At 36.4% G+C, this 25576-nt stretch overlaps 1 protein-coding gene across 5 annotated transcripts in view; it reads left to right on the forward strand.

The window, feature by feature from the left end:
- Positions 1-25576, forward strand: part of RASSF8 (Ras association domain family member 8) — a 134050-nt gene that overhangs the window by 53411 nt on the left and 55063 nt on the right. For 2 of the 5 annotated variants that reach the window (XM_047740028.1, XM_047740032.1), the window contains one exon: positions 11174-11297. The exons of the other annotated variants lie outside the window; for them this stretch is intronic. The gene's annotated coding sequence lies outside the window, so the exon portion shown is untranslated. The remainder of the gene's footprint in view (positions 1-11173; positions 11298-25576) is intronic. 5 annotated transcript variants of the gene reach the window in all.

The raw sequence follows: 25576 nt of genomic DNA on the forward strand, positions 1-25576 counted from the left end.
TACCTACCTGAATGTGGTAGGGAGAATGTAAATATTAAACAGGGCCAAATACTAAATCAATTTTTGTTCTTACATACTACTTAGATAATACTAAGGTAGTAGTGATGCCATAACATTCCTTCTAATTATAAAAAGGCAATTTGTTTTATTTAGAGTGGACCTCATGGAAGTTATAGGATGGCGTCCATATTTTCTGCCCTTAAAGGAATATAGAGACTCTCCAAGTTAAGAAGGTTCACACACCAAATGGGAAACATAGTTATTGCCAGGAGATAAACTCTTGAACTTGTGCTCTCTCTCTTTCTCTCTTCCACTCTTCCTTTCTCTACATTTCAACCAGAGTATACTTGGTTCCTTAGGAATTTAAGGAAACTTGTCTTAAACCTCCACTTTCAAAGCTTACGAAAGTCTCCCCATGATCTTACTAAGTCTAGAGTCTTTGTGTCTCCAGCAAGCTTCCCCACATCGGTCTTTGACTTGCCTCAATGGATAGTCTTCATTTTGCCCAGGGTTAAGCCTTTCTCTTTTAATAGTTTCTGTGAGAGCACAACACAACACACACATACACATACACTAACACCACTTAGGAGAAGCTACCCAAGATCTGGGACGGAAAGAGACTCACACTGCAAGAAGGGCAACCTTGATAAATCTTCCTGGATTCTGGCTTCATCCTTATCCCTTACTTCCAGGATGTCTCAAGAAGCTGTCAAAAACTGCCAAGTGTCATCTCGACTCATCAGGCTGGGTACAGGTCAGCCTATCCTGTTATTTATTGTGTGACCTTGACTGCTTAGTCTCTAAACTCCAGTTTTCTTACTCACATGTTAGGTAAGATTAAATTATACGTTAACCCTTACTGTACTGTGGTTTAGGATGCCCACCTCCATGCAGCTGAAAAATCCACTTATAACTTCTGACTCCCCAAAAACTTTGCTAAAGGCCTACTGTTGACAGAAGCCTTATTATTAACATAAAAAATTAATAAATATTTTGGATATTATATGTATTAGATACTATATTCATACAGTAAATAAGCTAGAAAAAAGAAAATGTTACAGTCATGAGGAAGAGAAATACATTTACAGAACTGTACTGTATTTATTGAAAAAATATGCATAAAAGGTGGATCCACACAGTTCAAACCTGTGGGAGTCAATTGTATAGTGAAGGTCTTAGCAAGTACAAATTTAGTGTATGATAATTATCACCATTTTATTAATGGAATGATGTTTCCCCAAATGCTTCAATCTTGTTTCAGACCTAGGCTAGATATATTTTTTATAAAAGCAGACTTTCACTCTTCTGTACTTACAGAAACTATGTAATTGTTCAAACCAGGCACTTTGGAAAGTGAAACATGGCACTATGGATAATTATGCTGGGATGAAAATGTAAACCATTGCTGTTCTAGGCACACAAGAATAGGTGGTCACTCGGGGTATACCCGTAGTGCCTGATTTGTAGCTTGTGCTCAGAGAGCACAGGTCACTGTTGTTGAGTAAGACAGTGAGGATATAGGACAAGTGAGGTCACATTCATCTTTCTGAACTTTAGTACCTTACTTGTTAAATTGAGGTTAACAATAACTAGCTCACAGGGTGGCTGTAAAGATAAATGAAATTGTGATCTTATAAAACAGAGTATATATGTTGAAATTAGACACCTGTTAATTCCCCTCTCCATCTCTGCAAATTACCTTAGCTGTACTGATGGGTAAGTTTTGATTATAGCTATTTTACGTACGTACTTCTCACACCTCCTTAATGTATCTTTATAGTTCATTTGACTGGCCATGGGAGGTGGTAGTCACAACCAACTGCACCTGTGGTTCCTCAGTTTACACTGGAGATCTGGGTTTGTATTTCTTCAGTTAAGCACATTTTAAAAATTAATTATTTTTATTAACATATACTGTATTATTAGCCCCAGGAGTACAGGTCTGTGAATCGTCAGTCTTACACATTTTACGGCACTCATCATAGCATATACCCTCCCCAATGTCCATAACCCAACCATCCTCTCCCTACCCGCCCCGCCCCAGCAACCCTCAGTTTGTTTTGTGAGATTAAGCGTCTCTTAGGTTTGTCTCCCCCCTGAATATGGAAACAACCTAGATGTCTATCAACAGATGGATGGATAAAGAAGATGTGGTATATGTCTATAATGGAATACGATGCAGCCATCAAAAGAAATGAAATCTTGCCATTTGCAATGACATGGATGGGACTAGAGGGTATTATGCTGAATGAAATAAGTCAGTCAGAGAAAGACAATTATCATATGATCTCTCTGATATGAGAAATTTGAGAGGCAGGGAAATTTGGGGGGTAGGGAAGGAAAAAATCAAACAGTTAAGCACTTCTTAACATTGAAAGGCATGAATTGTAGTGTTCAGGAACCACACCTGCTTTCCCTGTAAATTCTCTGTGGTATGTTTTTTTTTTCCTTTTGTGTTTTTTCTATATTTTGGATGATTCATAGTGTAAATAGGATTTTTTTCCTTAAATATTTCAAATATGAATGTTTATGCATTTAATAGACTTCGTATGAATTAAAGGCACTTGTTTTGAACATCAGCTGCAGAGGTGTATTTGTTTCTTGGGAAAAAATATAGCTGAAACCTTGAAAATTAATAGAATAATTGGAATATGTATACCAAATTTGATTTTCTTACAATTTATAAATAAATTTTAATAACACAAAACTGGAGGAAGTAATAGATCTCAAGGTTCGGGTCTTTTGCAAAATGACCACAGCATTTTCCCTATTATCTTCCATAGTTGTTCTCTTCATTAGCAAATCTGTATTTAGTCCTGGATTGCCCAGTCTTCAGGCTTACAGGTAGTAGATGATTTTAGTCATGTCATAAATTATGCAATTGTGGAATGAAGAAGGTGTGATGAGAGTATAACAAGAAGTTTGTGCAAAGGTTAAGGAAGTCTGTTTGTGGATACCATTTAAGTTAAGTGTTTAAAGGTGAGTAGGTCTTTAGGAGGTGGGGAGAAAGCTTTTGAAAACGGCCTAAGAAATATCATATGCAAAGCCTAGAAATGCACATAAGAAGCATGATGTTTGGGGGCTTAACAAGTACAGTTAAGTGTGACTATGAATGTGGATGGGAAGGAGAGGACTAATTTTAAAAATGAGATTCTTACTCCAATTGGTTCAAACAACCTTTTCTGGGGCTCTGGGCTTTGTATTGAAAGGATCAAAATTATAAGTAGATAAAGTTCTATTTGGAGAAGAAGTAGACATGTTAAAGATTTGGAGCAACCTAAACTTCAGAAATCTCTGTAAGGAGAAAGATTACTTAAGTTCTTTATTCTTGATAGTTTCTCCATAATCTCAAAAATTTAAATATTTAACATACACTCATTCTTCAAAAGGATATTGCTGCTATAAAATGTTCCCACTTAAAAAATTAGATATAAATAGATAACATTAAAAGCTATCCTGTGTTTCCAACCAGTTAATTTAACATTCCATTCATTTTGTTAACATTTTCTCCTGTGAGCTGCTCTATAGCCACCAGACAATTTTACTGTGCAAATTCTTTGCAAATTTTGCCTTGTCAAAATGTGAACTGTGTGAGGGATGAAATGATTAAAAATTGCTTTTTTTTTTGTACAACAAATAACACTTTCAGAAAAATCATGCTGATATTAACTGCCATTGCTATTCCATTTTGCTCCCAAGAATTGTTTGAATGTATACACTCCATCTTTGTATTATATCAAGAAATAGAAATATAAATAATGATTTTTACCGTTAACAAAATAGTGATTTCAGGGGCGCCTGGGTGGCTCAGTCATTAAGCGTCTGCCTTCAGCTCAAGTCATGATCTCATGGTCGTAGGATCGAGTCCTGCATCAGGCTCCCTGCTCAGTGCACCTCTCCCACTCCCCCTGCTTGTGTTCCCTCTCTTGCTGTGTCTCTCTTTCAAAAAACAAAACAAAAAACCAAAATAGTAATTTTATATAGTAATATTTATATCATGTGAAAAATAAAATGTCATATGGGTGCCTACCTTAGTTCTAGTACTATCTTGCCTGCTTCATTTTGTATTTTCCCTATGCTACACTATAACATATACATAAAATATTTATTTTTTACTTGGAAAGCACTTTGAACATTCACATTTGAGCTAGAAGAAACCAAGACCCAGCTGGAGGCTGATTTGTTCCCTTTGGACATCTTCTCTAGGACAGAAACTCTTCTACACCTATTTGTGGTCCCAGTGCCTAGCTGGTAGATAAAAATCTATCAAATAGGAGGATACATCTCTTAAAACCAATATCTTTTTGATTCTTAATCAGTCCATGTTCTTTCCTGTATACTTATACTTCCCCGTCTGTTTTTCTACTGCAAAATGGAAGCCCTCAAATTATGTATAATGCATAGTTGCTGGTTATCATAATCTCATCCCCATCTCACAAAAAAGCCAAGCTCACCAGCATGTTAGGACAAGAGGATTATCTGGGCTGAGGACCAGTGGATATACCAGAATATTCCTGAATAAATATAATTTCCATATTCAAGATGGATGGGGCTTTGTGCTTTTCAATATGTTGTTCATGTGTTTTTTGATTAAACCACAGAGTCAAGAGAGTCTGTTGGATCAGAGACTCTTTCTAGAATAAAATTTCTAAGCAAGGGTAGTTCCACCCTCAGGGGTGTTTAGGAAGTTTGTGAGGGTGTTGTTGGTTATCACAGTGATTGGAAGAATGCTACTGGCCTCTAGTGAATGGGTCACAGAGATGCCGGGCATCCTGTGGTACACAGGACAGTTCCACACAGTGCTATTAAAATGGCCCACTCTGTTTTCCTATTGAAAAGCCACAGCTAAGCATAACTTTTTACATGAATACACAAAGCATTTTTGCATTGTCTTAATATCTAATGAATTTTCCAGGATTGCAACTATTACAGAAATTAAGAGAAAATCATATTTAATTCAGAATTTGAAAAGAATTGTTCCCCAACTTAATAACCATGTCACAAACAGCAATCCCTCTTGTAGTATTTTAGTTTCCTATCAACAGACCTGCATTTACATACCTGTACTTGCAACTATTGCATTTATGGTATAGGCATACCTCAGAGATAATCACTGATCACAAATCACTGTAACAAATAATAATGAAAAATTTAAAATGTTGTGAGAATTACCAAAATAGGGGCGCCTGGGTGGCTCAGTGGGTTAAGCCGCTGCCTTCGGCTCAGGTCATGATCCCAGAGTCCTGGGATCGAGTCCCGCATCGGGCTCGCTGCTCAGCAGGAAGCCTGCTTCCTTCCTCTCTCTCTGCCTGCCTCTCTGCCTACTTGTGATCTCTCTCTGTCAAATAGATAAAATCTTAAAAAAAAAAAAGAATTACCAAAATATGAGACACAAAGTGAGCAGATGCTGTTAAAAAAAAATGGTATGAAGAGACTTGTTTGTTGCAGGGTTGCTACGAACTTTGAGTTTGTAAAAAAAACACAGGATCTGCAAAGTGCAATAAAGCTAATAAGCACGATATGACGAGGTATGCCTAGAAAGGTATGAGGGTCTAGCTGCTTCATTATGTCTTGTCATTTACATATTTAAGTTCCTGTCTCTCTGTTATAAAATATTTTTCTTTTATTTCTTTCTGGTTTCCTTGTTGAGAATAGCCTGTTTGGGCGTGGAGGAAGCACCGGGCAAAAGCAGGAAGACTACTTAGGAGGCTGGTGCAGTTATTCGGGTTGGCAGTTACAGAAGGGTAGAGAGAGACAGAGCTAACAGGACTAGAGACAGATTAGATATGGGTTATGAGAGAAAGAAGTCAAGGACAACTATAGGCATTTGGGCCTAAGCAACTAAAAGGATGCATTCTAGTTGCTTTGAACTGAGATGAAAGAGTGTGGGTGCCACAGATAAGGGGTAGGGGGGTAAGGGTAAACGTTCTTTTCAGACACGTTGAGTTTGAGATGTCTACTGGACATCAGAGTGGCAATGTTGACTGGGCATCTGAATGTGAGGCTGAAGTTCAGGGAGGGGTCTGAGCTCGAAATACATGGGAATTGTCAAGTATATGGCATTTCAAGAAATGATCAAGTTGAATGAAATCACCAAAGGAGTGAATATAAATGGAAGAGAGTAAAGGACCTATAATTGAGATTTGAGAGTCTCAAACATAAATAAAGCTTCTAGAGAAGAGATTGAGCAGGAACATCAGTGGGATTGGAGGAGAAGCAAGAAGACAGTACAGGGATTCTGGAAGCCAAACGAAGAAAGAGAAGGATAAATTGACTCTCAGATTTAACAATGGGCTAAACATGATGGATAAGCTTGGTTTGGGTGGAGCAGTGGGGGTGCGAGCCTAACAGGAATGAACTCAGCGGAGAATGGAAGGTGAGAATATGAAAAGGGAATAAGATATGGAGGATAGCTGGTGCGGGGAGTGGGATCAGAAGAAAGTTGTCTTTGTTTTATGATGGGAGGTATAGCTACTTATTTATTATCTGATCCACTATAAAAATCAAAGGAGATCATGATGATGCTGGAGCTGATATAAGGAGACTGGCATTCTGATGTGCCTGTGACTGCACCACTGGTTTTCCAAGCATCTGGTATGCCACAGCCCTGGAATGGCCAACTGATACGTAATAGATTTTGAGACCCTGGGAGCAGAAGGCTTTCTCACTTGCCAGTGTTTCTTCCTCTTTTATTTAGGAAAGTTGATCAGGCACCAGCCAAGGGTTTAGGTTCTAGCCAGATACTAAATTAGAAATTAGTGGGAAATTAGAAGGGAAGGCAGAACCAATTGCTTCTTCATAGGGAGCTGTCTAAGAACAGCTAAAGTGTGTCCTTCTTGTCCACTTGGAACCATCTTAACCATTTTGACTTGTAGGCAGGCTGTCGCAGGGCCTTTAGGATAAGGAAAGTGAAACACCTACAAGGGCACAAAATATAAGGAGGCACTCACTTTTAGAGTCATGCAAATACGATGTTGACACTTGAGAATGATGCCTCCTTGCATCCTTTTGTACCCTAGGCACCTTGCTTGCTATACACCCCCCAATTCCCCTGGACCTGAGAATGGGCACTGTGGTTTAAGGAACAATAGAAAACTCTCTCCCTAATTATCTCTTCTCATATTACCAGTTGGTGATTAATGTGCTTTAGTCAGTCTGATATTCCTCTCCTTCTTCCATATCTGGTCGACTTTGGTGACGAACAAACATGAGGAAGACTTGGTAAAGAAGAAAAGAAATGCTTCTGGGCTGCAAAATTCTATTGTTAGTGATGAGGCAGAGTAGGGAATGATTGGTTGGGGCCTTTCAGCTAGGAACATGAAATTTTGGATACCTAAGAGACTGGAGAGAGGGAACTGGGGGATAGAAGGGAGACTGGTTAGGATCAATCAGTTCTGTTTATGAAAACTAAAATAGAAACTATCCCTCTCTAGCTTAGTACAGTTGTCATTTTTAAGAGTTTTAAGGGCCTTGGTACCATTTTGTCTTTCCATCTGTGGAATCCAAGGGTGATAGGAGGTTATCACTTACCTTTTTGGTCCTAAGAATTGAGTTTCTTGTTCTGCCCAGTGCAGATCTGAGAAAGATTTTGTGAGGTCATCTGAAGAATTATCCACCTTTGTACCTCAGAAACTGAAGGAAGCCCTACAGCAATATCTGTAGAACCTAAAGGATTCTCAGTCCTTTGTGTCCTGGAGAATATTGTCATGTGGTCTTGTGCTTATAGCCTCTGAGGGAGCCATAGTGATAAAAGTAAAATAGAGAATCACAGACCATCTTGATCATACTATCTGAGTTGACAGATTCTCATATGAGGAACATTTAGCACCAAATATGTAGAGGTGGTACAGATGTGCTCGTGTACAAAATGAGAGTCAGCTGAAGGAATAGTGGGCAGAGAGAGACATAGATGGCTGTGTGGAGCTTCCATCAGGAGGAAGTGTCAAGAGGGGCAGGCAGCAGACACACTTGGAAGAGAAAGGGTGGACGTGGTTAGAGATATGGTCAGTGATTCTCTTATACTTGGGAAGTTGCTGATTATAAGACTGAGGAAAAGCCCACTGAACTTACAAGTAACAAAGTTTTCTTCATTTTAAAGTGGCTCATGGAATGGCAAAGAAGTGTATGACTAAACATGAATGAAATAAAAGGTAACTGACTAATGATCCTATTTTTTTTTAGATCTGGAGGTATTTCACTGCAAAAGTTAAACCTTTATATATTGCAGGCATGTATGAATCAATCTGGGAGTAGTACTATCACACGACAAGTTTTTATTGCAGTTTCTTTTGGGATGAGAGCTGATGCTGCTTTAGTTTGTGTTTTTCCACATCTCAGAGTCGACAGTCATATGCTCATGGAAGGAAGTCCTTACTGAAAATAGTAGATGTTTGACTTTATTCGGTACTTTGAGAATTTCCCCAGAACTTATTTTCCAAAAAATTAGTCAAGTATTTCCCAGAGGAGCTTTCTTCTTTTTCATAAACAGTAATATTTTTGTTAGTAGTAATTACTCTTCTAGTCTTTGCTTCCTCTTTACCTGTAGTACCACAAATAGCTGAGTAAAGTAAAAGTAAGGACATAATTAACTGAGAAATGGAGACTCACCCATGAACTTCAGTTTAAATCTAGTGTCTTTAAATCTTTTGTTATTATATGTGTGGCAAATAGTAGACCTTTAGTAGTAAATGGTTTTTTGAAACCATTGAGTATAATGTACATTTTGCTTAATTACTTCTTTCATTAGATGGTAGAATTTATTAGTTTATGATTTGAGGTCTGGTTGCAGATGGCCTGGATTCAGATCCTGGCCTTACTCCTAAGAAGTTATTTGATCTTGGGCAAGTTTTGTAACTTGGCTGTGCCATGGTTTCTTCTTATAAAAAGTAGGGTAAATAATAGTACCTACCTTTTAAGATTATTATGAGGACCAAATAAATTGATATACTCAAAGCACTTAGAACAGTTCCTGGCATATGAGAGGTACTTAATAAATATTACAAATGACTTTAACAAAAGCTGTCAGGCATTTAATATTTAAAAAGTGAGAAAACCAAATCTCTGCTTTTTTCCCCCAAATAGCACTGTAACTAGCAATGAATACTTGAGTGTTGGTTGTGTGGATTTTAGATAAGCCTTTTTTCAGTGGATGTAAACAGCTTCCTTTGTTTCTGAAGATGGAGGAATAGAAGTCATCTTCCCATCTGGTCTTATATCATTATATCACTCTTGACACACTCTTGACACTGTGTTTATATATTATTTACATTTTTGCTAATCATGTAAGTGAGTTGAGTTTTTATAAATTTGTGGGGACTCTGATTAGTATCCAGATTTGGTTTTGGGGGGTATTCTTTGTCCATGATGTTTCCTTCCATGTGAGTGTTCGGAGTGGTGGGTTTGTTCCATCTTCATGCTCTGTCCCTCCACCTAAATTAACAGAATCAAAATAAAGGAAAGTATTTCTCCCAAAATAAAACAATGATGAGATTTCCATGTAGGCAGCAACATGTTATCCACAGGGTTCTTTGTTGCTAATAGGCGCGTAGTCATAAAGGTGACAGAGTTCTCTTCATATGCAGTGCCCACAGGACTTCCCTCCCAGCTTCTCTCCTGCTTCCAGTAATCCAGTTGTATAAACACATGGGAAAATGTGGCTTCTCTACTGATACCCAACCACCTGACGGGACAGCACTTTGGTGTTCTTACTAGTGAACACCTATTCATTTTAAATAGGTGAATTTAGGGTGATGCTCACAGCAGGCTAATGAGAAAAATATTCTTATCAGTATTCTACAGCTGAAAAAAATGAGTCTGCATGAGTTTAAGGGAGTTCAGGGTTACACAATTGAAATACACAGTGAACCCAGGTCTGCTGACTACTTAAATCCCTTGTCCTTCTCATTTTATTGCTTTCTCATCAGAAACACTCGGGCTCAGTAAAATCATATAATAGGACCTGAAATAATAGCCAAGACTATTCATTAGAAATCATGATCACAGAATTAGAATTTCAAATAGCATAAGATTTGATACCATATTTAACTATTGAAAAGTTTACTTTTTATAATAAAAGGCCCTACTTTCTCTTTAGATATATTGTTCATTTTTCCTGGTTATATAACAATAAGCATTTCCTAACTAACTTTAAATTTTCAAAGAATTTTTTTCATTATATATATACTTTATCATTAAAGTAGATTTCATGTTGATAGAAGTCTTTTTTCTTTCAGTGTGGCTAGTGTTGAGTAGGCCTAGATTAAGACCCTGAAATTCTTAGAAGAGTATAATTACCAGTTCTTATCCTGCACTTGGTAGGTAGGTGAGTGGTCCCAGGAAGAATAAAATGGTTCTATTTTTGTAACCATTATTTTTCTAAGCCTCATTCTGAGTAAATGATACATTTCTATATTGCAGGGACAAACCTCAGACCTGTAGCATTGGTTTGGAGAATATGAGAGTGTGGACCTCTGTAGCCTCACGGAGTTGGGTTCGTGTGCCCGGCCTGAGCTGCCAGTGCCACAGATGCAGCCACAGGAGCCAGTGCCATACGTCCAGTGACTCGCTAAGGGAAAGCTCCCTCATGGCAGAAGCAGGCCTTTGGCAGAGAACTGCCTGTTTCAAGATCACGTTCAGTGATTAGTCACTAATGAGTTCTGAAAGACCCAAACTTCTGTAGTAATAGTAGTAGCTATTTTTTATTAAGCAATTACTGCATGCCAGATTGTATTTAAGTCTTCATGTTCATTGTTATGTAGCTTTGACATATTTAAGGATGATCATTCCCACTTTAGAGCCAAGGAAACTAGTAATTTGTCTAAAGTTGTAGAGTCAAGAAGTGGTGGGGTCAGGATGTGAATTCAGGGCTGACCACTAAAACGTGTTCTTAACCAGCAACTTCCACATGAAGGATGATGAAATATGTCATGTGTGTATACCTGTGCCCATAGCAGACAGAATTAATTGCTCATGGTATGTGTTCTGGCCGAGCTGATAATCCTTTTTTACATTACATTCTTGGCATCTGTAGTCAAACAGACTTTTAACAGGCAAGGTAAAATATACTCTAAATGTGCCTTTAGTAACTTCCTCTGGAATTTCAGTGGTTTGTTGAAATTGGGCCAATTTGCTTTTGGGAATAATAAATAAGGTAAATTAACGCTTTGTTTTATAGGAAGAACAAACATGCAATATTTTTCTATGGAAGTCTTCATTGGTGTGGACAGTTGAATTGAATTCAGGATAAATTCCATTTTAAATAGCATATAAAAGTCCTCTCCATGACAGAAAATTTTAAGGCAAGTTGATTTTACTGATTTATAATATTTGTTTTTTGAAAATTTTCTTGAATGGATATTTGAAGTAAAAAACAAGTTTTGACAGTGCTCAGAGTTTGTTACGATGAAATTAGATTTTTTTATATAATTGGCAGAAAATGAATTTAAAATTCACTAGATTTTAATCATAGATCAAAATACTAATCCTCTAACAATTGAATTTAAAACTGTGTTATAGCTGTAGTTGTGGAAATAAAAACTTGTTAGGATTACAGCTTTATTTACTTAACTTGCTTACTTATCTACTTATTTACTTATGGTCCTTTCTCCCTTACTTTTTTTCTTTTTTCTTTAGACCTTACTACTACTTGAACTGAATATAGTATTTTTTTTTTTTAAATGTCTCATACAGTCAGACAGACATTCCACTGTGTCTCTTGACCCCTTGGTATAAGGGACTCCTCACTGCAGTATTATTGAAGAGCATCTTAGCATAGGATTTAGGGATGACATGTTTAAACCAAAGACCGGTAATACTATAATAAATGATCATTCCGGTCTGCTGCTTTAGTGTTCAGATTTCTAGAAAATGTACTCTTCATTAATATCCTCTGAAATCTGACACAAAACTGAAAAATAGAAATTAACTGATATCAAAATATATTTCCATAGGTAGGCTACCTCACCAGCAAAGAGACTGAGGTATAATTTAGTCTAAATTAATATGTGAGGCCGTGGAAAATCCTTTATCTTTTGTGTGTATCTTTAAAGTTAGTAACATTATACTTTGTTAACTTATCTCCATTTGTAAAGAAATGAAAATTTTCCTTATTTTTCATAGTGATGTTGTTAGGGGAACAAAAGTATGTAATACTGAAAATAAGACAATGTATTATTTTGTTGTAAGAAATGCTGACTTGAATGTGCTTTTTAAAAAAAAAATAAATGAAATTAAGGGAAATAATAGTTTTTCTTTAGTAACTCTACTTGTTCTCAATAATACCATTTCTGGTTTTTCTTTATTGATAAGGTCCTAGCTATTCATACTATATAAACAAAAGACAGTACTTCTCTATAACACTGTGAACACAGACCCCACTAACTCTGACTAATGGTTACTTTGAAGTGCTGGTGGCCAGTTGAAGTTTATAATTTGTTACCAAATGACTATTATCTTTATTTTCATCCTGTATTTTGCCTGTCAAGCAGTCATATTCTCCAAAACTGGAGAGTAGAACCTTCAACTAAAGAGTTTGTTTAACTAAAGGCAGGAAGGGCCTATTTTTCCTTGAAACATTTGGGAAATTCACTCTTTTTCATTTGTTTTAAACTTAAAATCTGGAAGTTATTTAGGGTTTCTTAAGGGGTTTTTTGTTTGTTTGCTTGATTGGTTGATTGGAGTTTTTGTTTTTGGATTATCTAATGACTCTCCCAGTTTCTAAAGTCTAACTAGTGCCTTTTTGTTGTTTCATTTATAGTGCTTCTTTAGATTAAGAATTAGCTTCTCCCAAACCTAAGATTTTAAGATCTCCCGACAATCTTAGACCATAGCTCCCATGGCCTGGATTTTTGTTGTAATGTTACCTTAATCTGTTATATAATTGCTCTTTGTTCTAGAAAACTCAGTTTTCTAGATCTGGGAAGAAGGATGGGGTTTTTTTTTGTATTAATATTTTATTACATTTATGTATTAGTATTTATATGTTTCTGTATTTGCATGTATTATGAAACGATTACTACAATAAGTCTGGTTAATATCTGTTCCTATAACATAGTTAAACATTTTTTTTTTCTTGCTACGGGGAACTTTTAAGATCTGCTGTTTTGGCCACTTTTTTTTTTTTTTTTTTTAAGATTTTATTTATTTATTTGACAGACAGAGATCACAAGGAGGCAAAGAGGCAGGCATAGAGAGAGTCGGGGAGACAGACTCCCTGCAGAGCAGAGAGCCCAATGCGGGGCTCTATCCCAGGACCCTTAGACAATGACCTGAGCCTAAGGCAGAGGCTTAAACCCACTGAGCTACCCAGGCGTCCCTTTCTTGGCCACTTTCAAATATGCAATCCAATATTAGTAACTGTAGGCGCTATGCTGTATATTACATCCCCATAACTTATTTTATAACTGGAAGTTTATACCTTTTGACTCCTTTAGCCATTTTCACCCACCCACACCCTACATCCTGCCTCTGGCAGCTACCCATCTTTTCCATGTATCTGTGAGCTTGGTTTTTTTCTTGTTGCTGTTGTTTTAAATTCCACGTATGAGTGAAATCATATGGTATTTATCTTTCTCTAGTTTATTTCTCTTAGTTTAATGCCCTCAAGGTCCATCCATGTTGTCACAAATAGCAAGATTTTATTCTTTCTTATGACTGAACAGTATTCTGTTATATATATATATGTATCACATTATATGTGTGTGTATGTGTGTCATATTTTTTTAATCCATTTGTCCTTTGAGGGAGAGCAGTTAGGTTGTTTCCAGTCTTGGCTATTTATAAATAATACTGCAGTGAACATGGAGGTGCATTTATCTTTTTTAGTCAGTGTTTTTGTTTTCCTTAGATAAATACCCAGAAACGGTATGACTGAATCATATGGTAATGCCATTTTAATTTTTTGAGGAACACTTAAACCGTTTCCTGTAGTGGCTGCATGAGTTTCCATTCCTACCTGCGGTGCACAGGGTTCCCTTTTCTCTACATCCTTGCTAATACTTATTTCTTGTCTTTGGACAATAGCCATTCTAACGTGTATGAGGTGATAGATATCTAACTGTGGTTTTGATTTGTATTTCCCTGTTGTTGAGTGTCTTTTTTCATGTACCTGATGGCCGTCTGTATGTCTTCTTTGGAAAAATATCTTCTCAGATTCTCTGCCCATTTTTTAATCAGATTGTTTGTGGTTTTGCCGTTGAATTATAGGAGTTCTTTATCTATTTTAGATATTAACTGCTTAACAGATAAATGATTTACAGATATTATTTCCTATTCAGTAGGTTGCCTTTTCATTTTATTGACAGTTTGCTTTGCAGAAACTTTTTAGTTTGAGCTAGTCCACTTGTTTATTTTTGCTGTTTTTGCCTTTGTTTTCAGAGCCAGATCCAAAAAATCGTCTCTAAGACCAATGTCAGAGAGCTTACAGCCTATGTTTTCTTGTAGGAGTTTTATGTTTCAGGTCATCCATTCAAGTTTTTAATCCATTTTGAGTTATTTTTTATGTATAATGTAAGATATTCTTTTGCATGTGGCTGTCCAGTTTTCCCAACAGCATTTATTGAAGAGACTGTCTTTTCCCCATTGTACAGTCTTGGCTCCTTTGTCATAAATTAATTGACCATATATGCATGGGTTTATTTCTGGGCTCTCCATTCTGTTCCATTGATCTATTCATCTGTTTTTATGCCAGTCCTATACCATTCTGATTACCATAGCTCTGTAATATAGTTTGAAATCAGGGAGCATGGTATGTCCAGCTTTGTTCTTTCTCAACATTGCTTTGGCTCTTCAGGGTCTTTTTTGGGTTTCATACAAATTTTAGGATTGTTCTATTTCTGTGAAAAATGCCATTGATATTTTGATAGGGATTGCATTGAATCAGTAGATCACTTTACATTTTAACAATATTCTTCTAATTTGTATCTTCAATTTCTTTCATCAGTGCTTTATAGTTTTCAGTATACAGATATTTCACCTGCTTGGTTAAATTTATTCCTAGGTATTCTTCTTGACTCAATTGTAGGTGAGATTGTTTTCCTAATTCTCTTTCTGATAGTTCATTATAGGAGGGATCTTTTTATTGATGTTGTTATTATCTCTATATAAGGATAGATGAAAAAGAGCTTTATAACTTTTAAGTTTTGTACGGTTCTTATGTTGAATGAGAAAGTTGTTTTTAGGAAGTTATAAAGATAAAATATAGAAATTAATTTTTTTTCAGAATTTAAGTTGCTTATAAAGTTGTTTCCTGGCAGTTGTCTATGTCAGTCCATTTAAAATTTATTTATTTTCTTCTTCCCCTTTTTCTTCATGCTATCTGATTTGTTTTGTCCTATTACATGAATGTTCATTTGTATTTTTTACTTACATTAACAAGACAGGATAGATAATGAAATGAAGTTCATTCATTAGTTGAGACCTTTCCTTTTTCTTTTCATTTCTAGTGATTTGTAAAATTGACTTGATCTTTATTTCTCTGCTATGCACAAACCAGACAAGTTTCCTTTTTTCATGAAAGCTTTGGCTTCACATTTTTAGTACTTTCAACTGGAATTTTCCCCCTGTAGATCAATAATAGTAAATGAGGAAACATTCTTTCTTACTGTTCTCTGGTTTTTCATAGGGAATGAAAATCCCTATAGAATTAGGTAAGTAAAATATTTTTAACAGAAAAGCTTTTTTCTGATTTTTTTGTCTTATTATATCAGTATTGTTAATTGTTAATAAGCATATTTATTCTGAGGTATGCAAAGAAAAAATTGGAAAACGGTGCTTTCTATTGCGGCATAAATCTAGGTCCAATCAGGAGAGAGGAACCACATGATCACTAGAACAGGGAAAGTTTAATATAAAGGACTGTAACTATGACAGGGAATAGCAAGTGAGATTGATAAAGAGGTAAAGAAACCTCTGTAGAATACAGGAATAGCAGGTGTAATATGATGACTGAGATAGAGTACCCCAAGAAGTGGCCCCTTGAGACTGAGTTTCAGAGTTTGTTGCAGAGGACCTGGCTGTGGGTCACTGCAGAAAAGTCAGTGTGGTGCCTTCTTGTTGGAACTTAACCCAAATACACCCCCTGGGAACTTGCTACAGATGGGTCTTACCAGAGGTACTCCAACTACACAGTCATCCAAGCCACTGCTGGGGCAGCTGCAGGGTCAGCTGACCTCTCTACACTTGCAGGAGCTGGGCACTGGGGGATCCAAGAGGGAACAAAACCGCTTCCTCTTGCCCTCTCCTGTGTGTCTCTCCAGTGCCCTCTCTTGACAAACTTAATATGCTGCACTTGTCAAAGAAAACCTATTGAAGGACCTAGATCCATTTTCAGAGCAAAAGGGTGAATTTGGAGTGGAGGAACAATAGTTAATAACCACCACAACTCTGCAAGATCATTCATGACAAAAACATTTTTCCTTTCCCATGGACTGTGATAGTCTGTGAGATAGCCTGATTGCATTTCTACTGAAGTGTCTACTGAATGAATTGTTAGGCATATCAGTTTATTTAACTTCTAATGAAATGTATTAATACTTTGCAGTTCATATATATCTATTCTCTTGATGAATCCTTAAGAATCTGTATCACTATAAAAGCTAATTTTTATTATTTTTTTAAAAAGTGTTGCTTCATTTCATCCTGCTTCTTACCTATATTCTTTAGACCGTAAACATCCACTTAAATGTTACACAAGCAATTGGCAGCCACCTATGAAGAATTTATTCTTGCTTTAAATTCTATTTGAAAATAGCTCTAGAAGCTTATTATTTGCTTAGGAGATACATTTTTTAATTTTAAAATTCTTGATGTTACCTAAATAGATCGAAATTTTATGACATTCTGCTTTAATATTTCTTAATGACAAAATTCATGAGCTAAAAAAGACTAGACTAAAAACAAGAAAAGGGGGATCCTGGCTGTCTCTGTTGGAGGAACATGAGACTCTAGATCTCGGGGTCATGAGTTCAAGCTCCACATTAGGTGTAGAGATTACTAAAAACAAAACTTAAAGAGAAAAAAAAGAACAAATTTATAAAACCAGGTATGGATCCCAGCATTAGTACCCAAATGGACAACATGATTTTAGTATCTTAGATGTATGGAAACTAAATACTTAAAATTATTAAAACTTGAAATTACTGACCAGAAATTATGTAGGTCCCATGGGAGAACTAGTAGAAAGTATCTGGTGGTAAACCTGTGTTTCCCTGGTTATACCCCATCCCACTTCCAGGGGAAAGGGATGTTGATTGGATTCTGGGTTAAATCAAGGATATTGATCTACCTGTCAGAAGAGCCTTTCACTGCATTTGGAAATTTTGATCTAGCCCCAGACCTGATGACTCATGTTAGTCCCTTTGTAGTCTGTTATTTAGAATAACTAGCTCATGTGTGGCTTCAGTGGGTACCTCCAAATTTTCTCAATAAGCCTTCTCTCAAGAGTTGAACTCAATTCTGGTGAACCTGAAGCTCTCTTGCATCTTGGAAAGGGAGACTCTTGTCTTTCTCCTGGTTTGGTTTGGCCATAGTGTGAAGTAGTGTGCTGTCCTTGAATCAACTAAACATTCATAGATGGTCTTTTGGGCCTAGGTGGCATGGGGATGGACTGTACAAAGGGGACTGACTAGAGAGCTGGATTGTGGTGGTCATAACTGTCCATTGGTGAGTGTCTCCAGTTTGACCAACAAATCTGCTTGACAAAATTGGTTACAGATTACAGTGTACCACCTTTATTCTTTTAAAAGAATCTTAATAATATTTAAAAATGCCACATGGGGTAAGCTTGCTTTTTAAAAATAAAAGATAACTATCTCAAGTTTGGTGACTAATAATTATGAGTGAGTTTAAGAATGCTAAACTGATACTTTTAAAAGAAAGTATGACCATTAAAAATAAGACTTTTTGGTGTATAATAAACTGATACAGAAGAAATTTCTAAAAGAAGAATTATAAATGTAGTTTGAGAAGTTGCAAATTTTGAGTAAGTATATATTTCCCAAATTGCCTACCCTAATGGGCACAGCATCTATCTACATGTAAAGTATGAAATTATATATTAAAGGAAAGTGTAGTCTCATTACTTTGTACTCACAACTCTTAGTAATAGCTTTGGTGCAGCAAAATCCGAACTTTTAACTCCTAGAGCAGACTAAATAATATATTCTTCATGCATACAAAGGCTTATGTAGAAGAAAGTGTGTGTGTGTGTGTGTGTGTGTGTGTGTGTGACTAAGTTGAGTTTAAAAGATAATTTAAATTATAAAAACATTCCTGAATGTTGGAAAAGATTTGTCATTTTGCAGAGGGGCAATGAGTTATTGTTCTTTTAAAGGAATGTTTGGATGAGGTAAAAATCTACTACTTAATTTAATAATGCATTTTTAACTTTGATGTTTTAGATAATTCTCTTATAAGAGGGAACTTAATTTTCTTGATATCCCTTATTTGATAATGTTTTTTGAATTGTGTCTCTGGAAGTACCTCAGGGCTGAAACTTAAAATTTGCAGCTTCATAGCATTTGTCTAAGATGTAACAGGAAGATAATGAACATAAGAATCTCATTTGTCACCTTACATAGAGTAAATATTACCTTACATAGCAAAATAAATAAAGATTTTAAATCTTTAAACTGGATTATCTGGGAAGGCCTTAATGCAATTATACCTATCCTTATAAGAGAAAGGCAGAGGGAGTTTTTTTGTTTGGTTGGGTTTTTTTGAGAGAGAAGATGTTGAGGAAATGGGACCATGGAGACAGAGATGGGAGTGATGTGGTCACAAACCAAGGAATGCCTGGAGGCACCGGAAGCTTGAAGGATCAAAGAAAGAACTTTGTATTAGCGCCATTGATGAATGCATGGCCCTAATGATTCTTTGATTTTGGCCCATAATCAAAACTGACTTTTGGATTTCTGGCCCCAGAATTATGAGAGAACTAATTTTGTTGTTTTACGCCAAGCAGTTTGTGGTTACAGCAGGTCTGGGAAACTAATTCACTTACTTAGTACATGGATTGATTGAATCTTTGTTTCTCCCTAAAATTCATTATGTCAAATTAATTACAAAATCCAAAGTGATGGTATTTGGAGGTGGGACGTTTGGAAGATAATTAGGTTTGGATGAAGTCATGAGGGTAGAGCCCACGCAATAGGATTAGTGTCCTCCTAAGCAGAAACCAGGTGGCTGTCTCCAAACCAGGAAGTGGGTCTTCATTGGACACCAGATCTGCTGGCTGCTTGATCTTGGACGTCACAGACTCCAGAACTATGAAAAATAAATATTTTCTAAATCATCCAGTCTGTACTATTGTGTTGTGACAACCCAAAAAGAGTAAGACACCTAGAAATGAAACAAATGCAAAAATAAATTGTAAATATAAGATGAATCAACTTTACAGATTAACAATTATATTTTAAAAGAAAATATTGTGTTTACTGATGGTGACTACATAAGACAGATACTACTATCATATGCTTCTGAGAATGTGAAGGAAATTTGGCAAGGTAGAACAAAATTATGGAGCCATTAGAAACAATTTCAAAGAATATGTAAGGCAAAAATGTGACTATGATATAATACTAAGTAAAAACAGGATTTGTAATTTATTTACATTATGAGGGCACCTGGATGGCAAAGGCAGTTAAGTGTCCTACTCTTGGTTTCAGCTCAGGTCATGATCTTGTAGTCATGAGATCAAGCCCTGCATGGGCTCAGTGCTCAGCACAGAGTCTGCTTGAGATTCTCTCTTCCTCTCCCTCTGCCCCTCCCACTTATGCTCTCTTTTTCTCTCAGATAAATAAATCTTTAAAACAAAATAAATTTATTTACATTGTGAACTAAATTTTAAGTATGTATTATCTGTTTATAGAAAAAGAAAAGTGAAATTAAAAAATACCGTCTGCTGAGCGAATTTACTTTTCTTTAATCCCTGCTTTTCTACTTCTTAACTCTATGACCTTGGGCAAATTACTGAAGCTTTTGGGGCCTCTGTTCACATCAATAAAGTGAGGAAAATAAAACAGCTATGCACCTTGTAGAGGACTAAATGTGTTAATATTTTTTAACCACTCAAAACGATGCCTAGCATATTCCAGGCATGCAATGTATATTACTTATTTTTTTGTCCTTTTAAAAAACATATATTGGAATAAAATTTTCAAAATCTAAGGAAACTGTTCACCTGATTACTTCAAAACCCATTTTATTCTTCCTGCACTTAAAATATAGATATGAAGAGAGGCTCCACCTCCAGAAAGGCAGTGTGAGAATCTTTGTGATCTCTACACCAAAATAAGCATAACTGGTGGAAATTATTTTTTAAAAATTAAAGTCACTGGATATCATCCTATAGGTATACACCAACTGAAGAAACATTTATCCAGGAAAATCTCCTAGTACTTGATAAGAACAGCCATTTGGCAATTAAGTCATGACCAGCCCCTACCCTTCACTACTCCCCACAGCTCAGTGTTAGGATAGCTCAACTCTTAACAGGTGAGGCTAAGAAGATGGGTGCTCTGTCTTTCATCTCTCAGTGAAAAGATACCGTATCTTCATTTTTTATTTTTTTTTTAATAGAGTGGGCACACAAAGTAGGGGAGGGGCAGAGGGAGAGAGAACCTTAAGCAGGCTCCATGCCCAGTGCAGAGTCCGAAGGGGGGCTCCATCTCATGACCCTGAGATCATGACCTGAGCCATCAAGAGTCAGATGCTTAACCAACTGAGCCACCCTGGCACCCCAAAGGATACTGTGTCTTATGAGGAGGGCAGGCTACCAGCATGTCTCATCCCCTCCAACTTTAAGTTATAGAGGCTACATTCCTGGTGAGTACAGCCGAGATGTCAAAGGCTCCCATCCTCCACCCACCCCATACTGATAGAATGAAGACTCTACTCCAGATGTAGCAGACTTAGAATACTGGGGCCCCAGTTGTCCTCACTCTACCTTCCTTAAAAAGCAATAGTTTCACAGTGAGAGAGGCAAGCCAAGAAGACCAGATGCTGCTACCCCCATTCAGCCCATGGAGCAGTGGCTCTAAGATTCTGGCTCGGGAAGAGGTAATCCATAAGAACAGAGGATACCAAAGCTCTCCCCCGAGGAACTAATTTTACTTGAAATGGAATTCTGGAAAATCAAGTCTAAGGATGCTCTCAAAAACAATGGAGATCTTGAGAATAAGCAAATTAAGAGCAGGCTGATAGATCCTCTTCATTAAGAGCAAAAGCTAACCCATCAGTCAGCTAGTTCTCAGAACCAGGAAAGGAGCTAAGAAGGAAGAAGTTGGAACAAACCTCAGAGACTAGCCGAAAAACTACCATATCCCAGATTTAACTGGACCAGACTGTGAAACAACTTATGCCCCAACACACTGTTTAAAACAGTAGAGCAATCAGCCAGCAATTAGTTGAGCCAAAGATCTGGGCTGACAAGAAAAAGAGACAAAGTTTTGCTAACAGGACACTGGCATTCCCTGGTGATTTTACTTAACATAATGTCCTCAGAATTCACCCATGTTGTAGCATGACAGGATTTTTTTTTCTTTTTTATGGTAGAACAATGGTCAGTTGCATGTATATACTACATTTTCTTTAAGCGTTCATCCATTCCTGACATTTAAGTTATTTCCAAGTCTTGGCTAAGTGTGAATAATACTGCAATGGGCACGGAAGTACAAATGTCTCTTTGGGATCCTGATTTTGGTTATTTGGGATAAATACCTAAAATGGAATTGCTGGACCATACAGTCGTTCTATTTTTAATTTTTTAAAAGATTTTATTTATTTATTTGACAGAGATCACAAGTAGGCAGAGAGGCAGGCAGAGAGAGAGGGGGAAGCAGGCTCCCTGCTGAGCAGAGAGCCCGATGATCATGACCTGAGCTGAAGGCTGAGGCTTAACCCGCTGAGCCGCCCAGGCGCCCCTATTTTTAATTTTTGGAGGAACCTCCATGCTGTTTTTATTTACAATAGTATACCCACCAGCAGTGCACAAGGGTTCCAATTTCTCCACATCTCACCAACACTTATTTTCTGTTGTTTGTTTTATGTAATGTCCATCCTTACAGGTGTGAGGTGATAGCTCATTATAGTTTTGATATGTGTTTCCATGATGACTAGTGATGTGGAGCATTGGTCATATACCTGTTGGCCACTTATATGTTACCTTTAGAAAAATACCTATTCGGGTCTTTTTTGAGAGAGAGAGAGAGCATGTGCACAAGCAGGGAGAAGAGCAGAGGGAGAGAGTCTCAAGTGGGTTCCATCCTGAGTGCAGAGCTGGACATGGGGCTCCATCTCAGGACTTTGGGATTATGACCTGAGCCTAAATTGAGAGTCGGACACTTAACTAACTGAGCCACCCAGGCACCCCTCTTTTGCCTATTTTTAAATTGGGTTGTTTTGTTTCTTTCTTTTTCTGGCTTTTTTTTCTCCTGAGTTCTAAGATCTTGTATATTTTGGATACTAAACCCTTATCATATATATATGGTTTGCTGATATTTTCTCCCATTCTGTAGGTCGCCTTTCACCCTGTTGATGTTTTCCTTTATTGTGCAGTAGATTTTTAGTTTGATGTACTTGCTGTGTGTCTATTTTTGCTTTTGTTGCCTGCAATTTTGATGTCATATCCAAGAAATTATCGCTATGCCTGATGTCAGACTTCTTCCTTGGGTTATCCTCTAGGAGTTGTGACAGTTTTAGGTCTTATATTTATATATTTAATGCATTTTGAGTTGATTATTGTATATGGCATGAAACAAGGATCCAATTTCATTTATTTTCTTGTAGACCTATTGCAGTATATTTTGAAATCACCAAATGTAATGACTTCAGCTTTGTACTTAAGTTTTTTGTTTTTTGCTATTGTGGTGATTTGTGGTTCCATGTGAATTTTAGGATTGTTTTCTCTGTTTCTGTAAAAATTGTCATTGGGATGTTGATAGGGAATGCATTGAATTTGTAGATCACTTTTTTTTTTTTTAAGATTTTATTTATTTATTTGTCAGAGAGAGAGAGGGAGAGAGAGCAAGCACAGGCAGACAGAATGGCAGGTAGAGGCAGAGGGAGAAGCAGGCTCCCTGATGAGCAAGGAGCCCGATGTGGGACTCGATCCCAGGACGCTGGGATCATGACCTGAGCCGAAGGCAGCTGCTTAACCAACTGAGCCACCCAGGCGTCCCTATAGATCACTTTTGATAGTTGTGGACATTTTAACAATTCTAAGCCTACCAGTACATGAATATGGGATGTCTTTCCATTTGTTTGTATATGCTTTAATTTCTTTCATCAGTGCTTTGCTGTTTTCAGTGTACAAGTCTTTCATCCCCTTCTTTAGTTTATTCCTAAGTATTTTATTATTTTTGATGCTTATTGCAAGTGGGATTATTTTCTTAATTTCTTTTTCAGATAGTTCGTTAGTCTATAGAGACACACTGATTTTTATATGTTGGTTTTGTGTCCTGAAATTTTATGAATTCATTTGTTAGTTCGAACAATTCTTATGTGAATATGTATGGATTCTTTAGGGTTTTCTACATATAAGATTGTATCGTCTGCAAACATAATTTTACTTCTCCCTTTCCAATTTGGATGCTTTTTTTTTCTTTTTCTTGCCAATTGGTCTAGCCTTAGCTAGACCATTTTAAGACTACGTTGAATAGAAGTGGTGAGAGTAAGAGTCCTTGCCTTGTTCCTGGTTTTAGAGGAAAAGCTTTCAACTTTTTACAGTTGAGGATGATGTTAGATGTGGCTTTTCATATATGGCCTTTATAAGTTGAGGTAATTTCCTTAGATCCCTATAGTGAGAATTTTTATATAGTGTTGAATTTTGTCAAACGCTTTTTTACATCTTTTGAGAGATCACATGATTTTTATCTTTCACTCTATTGATCTGTGGGATGTCATATTAATTGATTCTTGTATTATGAACCATCTTCGCATCCCAGGGATAAAATCTAACTTGGTCATGGTGTGTGATCCTTTTAATGTGCTTTTGAATTTGATTTGCTAGAATGTTGTTGAGGATATTTGCGTCTATGTTCATTAAGGGATATTGGACATAATTTTCTTTTCTTGTACTGACTTTGTCTCATTTTGGTATCATGGTAATACTGTCCTCATAAGATGAGTTTGGATATATTCCCTCTTCAGTTTTTTGAAAAGATTTGAGAAGAATTGGCACTAATTCTTCTTTTTTAAGTACTTGGTAGAAATACACCAATCAAACCATCTGGTCCTTGGGTTTTCTTGTTGGGAGATTTTTGATAGCTGATTTAATCTCCTTACTCATGATTGGTCTGTTTGGATTTTCTGTTTCTTCATGATTCAGTCTTGTTAGGTTGTATGTTTCTAGGAATTTATCTATTTCTTCTAAATTATACAATTTGTTAGTCTGTGATTATTTATAGTTGTCTTTCATCCTTTGTATTTCATTGGTATCAGTTGTAATGTGTCCTCTTTAGTATCTATTATGTATTAAATATGTTTACTTGACTAATCTCTTTTTTGCTTAGTCTAGCAAAAATTTGTCAATTTTGTTAATCTTTAAAAATATTTTTAAATTTCCATTCTCTATTTCTTTTATTTCTGCTTTAATGTTTATTATTCCCTTCCTTCTGTTTCTTGACGCATAAAGTTAGGCTGTTTATTTGAGATCATTTTTTTAATGTAGGTGTTCATTGCTATACCTTCTTCATACTGCTTTTGCTGTATCCATAAATTTTGATATATTGTGTTTTCATTTGTCTCAATGTATTTTCTCATTTCTTTTTTGCTTTTTGACCCACTGGTTGTTCAAGAGTAATCTATTTAGTTTCCATAAATGTCTGTGCTTTCCAGTTTTTCTTCTGCTATGAATATCTAGTGTCATTCCATTGTAGTTAGAAAAGATACTTACTATGATTTCAATCTTAAATTTGCTAAATTTTATGTGATTTAACATGTGATCTATCCTGGAAAATGTTTCATGTGCGCTTGAGAAGAATACGTTTTTTGCTGCTGTTGCGTAGAATGTTCTGAATATGTCTTTTAGGTCCTTTTGGTTTATAGTGTTGTTCAAGTTCTGTTTCTTTATTGATCTACTCTAGAGGATTTATCCGTGGTTGAAAGTAGGGTGTTGCATTTCCCTGTTATTATTGTATTGCTATTTCTACCTTCATTTCTGTCAGTGTTTGCTTCATATGTTTAGATGCTATGATTTTGAGCACATGTATAATTATTATGTCTTCCTTAGTGCTCTTGACTCTAAAAATACTGGCAAATGATTGGACATTTATTTGATTAACGTTAAATGTGTTTGTATGATTCAGTGCTTAACCCACTTTTACTGTTATTAACCAGCCAATTACTATTCTAGCTGTAGTAGATAAGAGACTTCTGCTGGGTGTTTCTGGCCTTGGGCCTAAGAACTTATGCTTTTTTTTTTTTTTCATTCTTTTTTTTTTTTAAGATTTTATTTATTTATTTGACAGAGAGAGATCACAAGTAGATGGAGAGGAAGGCAGAGAGAGAGAGAGAGAGGGAAGCAGGCTTCTTGCTGAGCAGAGAGCCCGATGTGGGACTGGATCCCAGGACCCTGAGATCA

The sequence above is a fragment of the Lutra lutra genome, chromosome 8, assembly GCF_902655055.1.
Source record: "Lutra lutra chromosome 8, mLutLut1.2, whole genome shotgun sequence".
Lineage (NCBI taxonomy): Eukaryota > Metazoa > Chordata > Mammalia > Carnivora > Mustelidae > Lutra > Lutra lutra.